We start from the raw sequence: 7863 nt of genomic DNA, 5'->3' as shown, positions 1-7863 counted from the left end.
AGCAATTCTGTTCTGGAAAGCCATCAAAGAGGTAGCTGACAATTGTTGGTGCACTGCTTGGAAACCATGCTCTGTTTTGTTCCCTAGCCTTTGGACRTTGTAGTGGATGTAGTTGATTCTGTCTACATTTTTATTAGGTGTGACTGGAAAAAWGGCTGAAATAATSGGCAGGCTTTCAAACCCTGCAGCAATTTGGTCTGCCAGTTTATACTCGTCTGGTACACCTCTAGGGATTCCTATACTATCTATATATGTTGGGTCGTCATCTGACCAACCTAGACCTCTCTTATTTCTAGTTGGCCATAGGCTAGGAAAAACTGTTTTGGTTTTTTCTACCAATTCTTCAGCTGACATGGGAAATATGGATATAGGCAATAGAAGTGTAATCAATGCACAGTGTCCTGTGGTGTTGTAGGGTAACCTGTCAAACAGTCTATCGTTRCCACACCACCACCAGACATCGCTCCGGGAAACAGGTTTAAAATTGGTTGAGTTCACTGGTCTGATGGTCTGACACTGTGTAGCTTTCAAGTGTCCCAGTCGACGTCCTGACCCTGTTCTGTTGACACAGGTAAAGTTCCCTGATGCTRTCTTTTTGGAGAAGATCGGTTTACTCTTCTCTGGTGCTGCAAATGGGAAAACTGTGTCCCAATATGTGCAATTTTTACTTGGATTAGTATTGTTCATTACATCAACTAAGCAGTTTGATTCTACAGGAGCTGGGACTATCTTAAGCACAGGGCGTGGTCYCATGCAGACGACACAGTCTTCCTTAATCATGGCTGTCGCCTGTTCTACCATTAATAGCCAATTGTTGGTTATTCCAGTGACTCCGGTGGTGACCTTGAACCAATCATCTGTATTGAGATCTTTCTTAATAATAATAGTTTGCGATCGTTTTGACCCTTTGGCTGGAGTTAGAATCCCTGTTTTGTTTCCGTTCAGTACCATTTCGTTCCCAACAAATTGGGGGCATAATCTTAAATCCCAGCATGGGTCATATCCCGACACCCATGCTGTGAGTCGCATAGCAATGCAGTTTTTGTCATCTAATGGTTGAGATGTTGAATTTATTTTTACTGTGGCCACTTTACTGTCATGATTTACAGTGAAGCCCTGTACTATGCTTCTCCATTTTCTTGCTAACTGCATCCAGCCATAAGATGTGCTGTCCCAGGTTCCCGTCATCCAAAACACATCCCCCCACCAGTTCGTCCTAGTGTTATGTGTGGCTGGGTCTAGATAGAAGTCGGACTCTTTGTGGTTTCCTGGGTGGTCCTGATTGTACGTATGTTTTAAAGCTTCAAAAGGGATCATTACAATTCCTTGAACTCTGGTGGAATTGTAGCATAGATATACTTCTCTTTCCCACTTTGCCTGTCCAAATTTCATTCCACMTGGGTGTGCTGGTTTATTGTCATGTTCTCTCATCCCTTGCTCATCTAGGCTTATGTCCTGTGCCAGACAGGATATCCCTACCCATGCTATGGTAATTATCAATGCTCCAATTAGGAAGAAAAATTTATTCAGCGGTGAAATCATTCCTTCTGAGTTTTTAGTCCTCTTTCTAAGAGTCTCTCGGCAGAGTGATGGACTATCTTCACTGGTTTGAGACAACTGTATACTAAAAATACAGTTCCCTTTGTACCACAGACTTCCTCTGGAGACCAGTAAAGAGTTCCAAACCTACAGAAGATAAAACAACGTGATTGCCAAGACACTGGTAACGATAGTAATGCAAAATGCTATTACAGCAATAGTTATTTTATTCATCTCTCTTGATAGATAATTTACAGTGGGTTAAATGAATCCAAGTATTTCTTTCCGCTATTTTTAGTGCAGTACCCATTGTCAACAACACCTGATAGGGTCCTTCCCACTTAGGTGAGTACCAATGCTTCTTCTTTATGCTTTTAACTAAGACCCAATCTCCTGGTTCAACTAATGGAGTTTCCTGTGGGCACACAGAAGAGGAAGTGTCATCAGTTTGTGTCTCTTTTTGTTTTTCCAGCATCTTTCTCATATAGTCTGCTAAATTGCTTTCTTCATCTGTTCCCAAATGTTTTTGAAAAATGGAAGTCTGTAAGGTCTTCCAAATAATGTTTCATAGGGAGTTAATCCAGAGGTGCTAGTGATGTTTATATACAGTTTGACCAGGTCTAGACACTGAGTCAAGGTCTTCCTGTCTCTTCCATACATTTCTTCAACATGTTTTTTATTGTACCATTCATTCTTTCCACCAATCCTGCACTTTGTGGGTGATAAGCACAGTGATGTTTCAAATCTATCTGAAAAGCTTTTCCAATGTTCTTTACAATTTCGTTGACAAAGTGTGTGCCRTTATCGCTATATATTTTTTCAGGTATCCCATATCTAGGTATTATATCTTTGCATAGTRSTTTGGCCACTGTTAAGGCATCAGGGTGTTGCGTGGGGAATAGTTCTATCCATTTTGAAAACGAGTCAATGATCACTAGACAAAACTGTTTCCCTTCACTTTTGTTTAATTGTATGAAATCCATGTGTATATGTTGAAATGGATATTCTGGTTTGGGAAAACGTCCTCTCTGAGGTCTCAGGTTCCNTGCTTCTTCTTTATGCTTTTAACTAAGACCCAATCTCCTGGTTCAACTAATGGAGTTTCCTGTGGGCACACAGAAGAGGAAGTGTCATCAGTTTGTGTCTCTTTTTGTTTTTCCAGCATCTTTCTCATATAGTCTGCTAAATTGCTTTCTTCATCTGTTCCCAAATGTTTTTGAAAAATGGAAGTCTGTAAGGTCTTCCAAATAATGTTTCATAGGGAGTTAATCCAGAGGTGCTAGTGATGTTTATATACAGTTTGACCAGGTCTAGACACTGAGTCAAGGTCTTCCTGTCTCTTCCATACATTTCTTCAACATGTTTTTTATTGTACCATTCATTCTTTCCACCAATCCTGCACTTTGTGGGTGATAAGCACAGTGATGTTTCAAATCTATCTGAAAAGCTTTTCCAATGTTCTTTACAATTTCGTTGACAAAGTGTGTGCCATTATCGCTATATATTTTTTCAGGTATCCCATATCTAGGTATTATATCTTTGCATAGTGCTTTGGCCACTGTTAAGGCATCAGGGTGTTGCGTGGGGAATAGTTCTATCCATTTTGAAAACGAGTCAATGATCACTAGACAAAACTGTTTCCCTTCACTTTTGTTTAATTGTATGAAATCCATGTGTATATGTTGAAATGGATATTCTGGTTTGGGAAAACGTCCTCTCTGAGGTCTCAGGTTCCCTTGTGCGTTGTGCTTTGCACATGTTAGACATGTTCTACAAAATCTTTTTGAATAAGATATAAATCCATAGGTCTTTCTATTATTCCTACCATCCCTTTTCTAACAGACAACAACTTCAAATATGTAAGCTAAGCTCCACCGTTAGYCTCCATGTTTACTTCCGCAAACACTGAGCACTTCTTCTTTTTATGGCGGTTGGCAGAACACTGAGAACGCTGACGCTATTGCGCCCTCTACTGCGCATGCGGGACACTTTCAGGTCGTTTTCCCGTTCACACTGCAGAACACATACAGGTCGCATTTACTGGCAGTGTGAACGGCCCCGGCAAAAAAATGGGAATTGAGTCACTTTAGGCTGCAGTGTGAACACACCCTTAGTCTGTTGCAGATTTATGTTCTTGAATTTCCATTTTGCGATCATTAGGAACTGATCGCCTGAACACTAGCGGTAGTTGATTAGCCATCTTAAACACCTGCACTTCTTTTTTTTATTTTATTTTTTATATTTATTTATGATTTTTCAAGGTTAAACAGCCAAGATAGAAGAAACAACAAAGAAAAACAACAAAAGTAAACAAAAGCAACAAAAACAAAAATCCACAAAACAAAACAATTAAAACACTGTCAGCTAACTGAAAGTCTGATAAAGAGGATACGAGGATATGCACTTCCGACCATAAAGGGTAATTAAGCATGGGACAGAGTCCAAGCGGACAACAGGCATTTCTGGAGACATTGTATCAAATAGCTCACCATGGAATGTGGAATATCAATAACAAATAAAAACAATAAATTATAATCACAATAAAAATAATAATGAAGAAAAGATACATAAAAATTAAAAAAATACAGGTCCAGATGAATACAAGTCATTTTAGCCCGTTATTTTGTATGTATCTATTGAAAGGACCCCACACATCAAGGAACTTCTGATAATTGTCAGACAAAGAGTGTCGAATTTCCTCAAGATAGATACAGGACACCATATCATTAAGTCATTTCTGAAAACAGGGTGGGGTAGAGGATTTCCATTCCCGCAAAATAACCTGCTTTGCTACCACTAAACCAAACATTAGAGACTGTTGTAGAGACATGGGAAAAGTAAGAGAGGATTTAGAACAACCCAAAATTATAAAATGCTTATCTGGACATAAAGGCTTGCCATAAGCATTGCTATAAAATTCAAATATCCTACACCAGAAGTCCAGAAGTTTAGGGCAGGAGCAAAACAGATGACCCAGAGTCCCATCATCAACTTTACATTTGTCACATTTTGGTGAGACACAGGGAAAAAGCTTATTAAGTTTAGTTTTAGAAAAGTGCAGCCGATGGATAACTTTGAATTGAATAAGTTGAAGTCTAGAATTAATAGAACAGGTTTTGATTCTCGACAGACTCAAATCCCACTGCTCATCYGAAATCTCAYCTARTGTATCAGAAGCCCAGGCCTCTTTTATATGCCTAGTAGATGGGGATGAACTGAAAAGATTAACAAACTGAGAAATTAGCTTTTTAGAGGCAGGGGGCTTATTTATCAGCTCATAAAAACTATGCTGCACCGGTATGGAGTCATAGTGGGGAAAGTGTTGCCTGACAAAATTTCGAACTTGCAAGTACCTGAAAAAATGGCTAGAAGGAAGACCGAATTTTGACTGGAGTTGTGTGAAGGAAGCAAAGTTACCATTGATGTATAAATCCTTAAAAGCAGCTATGCCCTTATTTAACCAGTGCTTAAAAACTACATCCATATTCCCTGGCTTAAATGCTGAGTTCTGACAAATCGGAGCATAGATGGAAAAACCAGGGAGATTCAGGACATTCTTAATCTGTCACATCACTAATTTTTCTGCTTGTGGGCTCAATGTTGGCGTGCAAGACATTACCCGAGAGAATCCAGTTAAAGGATTTTCAAAATAAAAGATCCTCCAGACTCAAATAATACATAAAACTGAAATATTTAATTATTTCTTCCACGGCCCGGTACCAATTGGTCCACGGACCGGTGCCGGTCCGCGGCCCGGGGATTGGGGACCACTACTTTAAAGCACCAGACAGTGAGACAAGTCAAAACCCACTTCATCATCTAAATGGACACTAGAGGGCAGTCTTTTCCATGAAGACTTCAGTTTCCTGCTGATAACAGCATTGTCCCAATACTCCTGTGTGTGTGGAATGAAACAGTGAAAACAGTTTTAATTGGTGAGATGAGCAGCATTGTGGCAGAGCTAGGAGACCGTGTGCCCTATTGTTGGGATCAATAAAGATTGTCTTTATTCTCACTTTCCACTTTCCACTCTTGGACAGGTGTCCTCTGGTGTCCTCAGCTCATTCCCTCCCTTCCTGGGTATAATCTTATGTCTAATTGGCTAACTGGAGCAGCTAAGACCAGAAATAGGGCTGTGTCCCATGGAGGAACATCTATGTCTGACTACGAGTGTTAGACTTTAGCATGAAATACAGTGCTGGTCAGAAGTTTGCAAACACTCTGTGTCAATGTCAGTCTTGGATTTATTTTGTGCATTTTATTATGAATTTCTGTCTCTTTTTTTCTTTTTTAAATCTCTTTTTTCAGGGTTAGGATGGTCATAATTCATATTTCTGACTTCTATCTTAGAGTTCATGTAAATTACACTGTTAAAAAAGTCACTGTGGAATTTATAGTAACTCGCTGGCAGCAGGGTTTCCAGTGAGTTACTGTAATTTTTACGCTAAAGAAATTACAGTAACTACAATAACCTTACTGTAATTTTATTACAATTTTACTGTAATTTTATTGCAGTTTTACTGTATCACAGTAAAACTGTAACAGAATTACAATAATTGTAAAAAAATTTTACAGAAAGGTTACTGTAAAGTTACTGTAATTTCTTTACCATAAAAATTATAGGAAGGAAGGGATCCAGCAGTGTCAAATATTGAAGTTACTTTATTGGAACGCTAACAGTGCATCTTAAACATTTGGGCAAGTTTAAGACTTAGTGAACAGAAAAGCAAAACCAACATGGATGAGTTCTGAGTTGGTCTCAGTCCTGAACTTCTCCAGAATCAATCAAAAATCAATCAATCAAATTTTATTTGTATAGCACATTTCAGCAGCAAGGCATTTCAAAGTGCTTTACATAATTAAAATAAAAACAGAAAATCATCTGGTTGCTAGAAGATAAAGAAAGAAAAACATGTTTTAATTTATGAGATAAACAGACCATTAAACTGCATTTATGTCAGTTAAAGACAGACAAGATGAAAAGGACAGATTTAGTGGACAGACACTCTCTCTGACCTTCCTTCATTGTAGCTGTCCTCCTGTCTGTCTATGAGAAGTGGACAGGACAGATACAGAGAGACAGGCAGAGAAAAAGACAGACAGGAAGAGAGATGGAGTAAGAGAATTGATTATGTGTAAATGTGTAATTTGACCATTTTAAAAGTTCCACTACAAGTCCATGAAGAAGAAGAATGGAGACACACAGGTTCACTGCTGTCCTAGTATTTTGCATAAGTCGTCTTGTTGGTTTTCATGTCACTTTTCCATTTGCAGCTTTTGTTCTTCTTTCTGGGTTGAGGCCTATGAATCGCCTAGAAACAGATGGGAGACTTTTCAAAACTACCCTTTTGTTTATTTAAGTACATATTACATTTTTAGATTAAATGCCTGTGAACTACCAAATATGTTTTGTAAAAGCATTACTGAAATAGTTCATTTCCATAGACAGATACATTCCTCTGTCTCCATCCATATAGTATGTTTGCAGACAGAGACCTTCTGTACCTTCTGTGCCTCGATCTGTAGACTTAAGGTTGGCAGATTCAGTCAGATGGAAATATCTCATTATGTCTTCCATCTATTAGTTTATGGACAGAAGGATGGACATTACAATGAGACACAGACAATTGGAGTATCTGGGACAGTAACCCCCCCCACAAGATACCGCCCTGGGCGGTTGCCCACGTCGCCCATAGCAGAATCTGGCATTGGCTGATTAATCACAATTAATCACTATGCCTAACTTTGTAAGCTTGAAATATAAATATGCACACAATTGTGCAAACTTATCTTGCTGTGCCAGCGATTTAAAATCCAAGCAATTATCTTGCACTTGTAGTCTCCCATACTCAATGGCAACTAAGAGAAATTTACTCCACTACACATGAATACAAATGGAACCAAACTTGTTCAGGAGCCAACTGATAGATAAGATCTATTTTATTAGATCTATTTAATTTTCTAGTTCTTGGATGCCCCACCCCAGACACGTGCAGAAGGGGGGGGGGGGGGGGGGAGGAATAGCACCTACCCCTTTTGCTCCTTGCCCTCAAGTGCCCTTTTGGTCTTTTTTATTATTATTATTATCAATTGCCTCTCGGTCAGTGAGATAAAGCGGCTAACTGGAGCTCAACGTAGTGAACGTTCCACATTACAGAACAGTTTTTGGTGAATAAAGTGGAGACTTGCTACTTGTCAGATGATGGAAAACGTTGAAGTATCGTTTCTGCTTCAGCTCGGAGTCGCGGTTTAAGCAGAGAGGTAATGAAATACAACAGACACTGACAGGCCTCTGCGTCTGCCTTTCTCTGAAGAACTACTGAG

Source organism: Poecilia reticulata, linkage group LG17 (genome assembly GCF_000633615.1).
Source record: "Poecilia reticulata strain Guanapo linkage group LG17, Guppy_female_1.0+MT, whole genome shotgun sequence".
Classification (NCBI taxonomy): domain Eukaryota; kingdom Metazoa; phylum Chordata; class Actinopteri; order Cyprinodontiformes; family Poeciliidae; genus Poecilia; species Poecilia reticulata.
The sequence above is the reverse complement of the archived record's forward strand: the minus strand, read 5'-3'. Positions refer to the sequence as shown.